Here is a 234-nt window from a genome sequence, read left to right on the forward strand (position 1 = left end):
TAACACTTTATATTAAGGTACACAAATTCACCATCAACTAGTTGTTAATTAACATGCATATTAGCAGCATATTGACTATGTATTAGTCATTATAAAACACTTATTAATGCCTTATTCTACATGACCATATTTTACAAGTAATAAGCCATTAGCTGAGAGTTTTTCCTCAATAACCCTTTAATTAGTGCTTATTTGTTGCAAGTAAGGAAGTTGTTGTACATGAGTTTTGGTCTT

The sequence above is a fragment of the Notothenia coriiceps genome, unplaced genomic scaffold (genome assembly GCF_000735185.1).
Source record: "Notothenia coriiceps isolate Sejong01 unplaced genomic scaffold, NC01 NC01_scaffold00008282, whole genome shotgun sequence".
Lineage (NCBI taxonomy): Eukaryota > Metazoa > Chordata > Actinopteri > Perciformes > Nototheniidae > Notothenia > Notothenia coriiceps.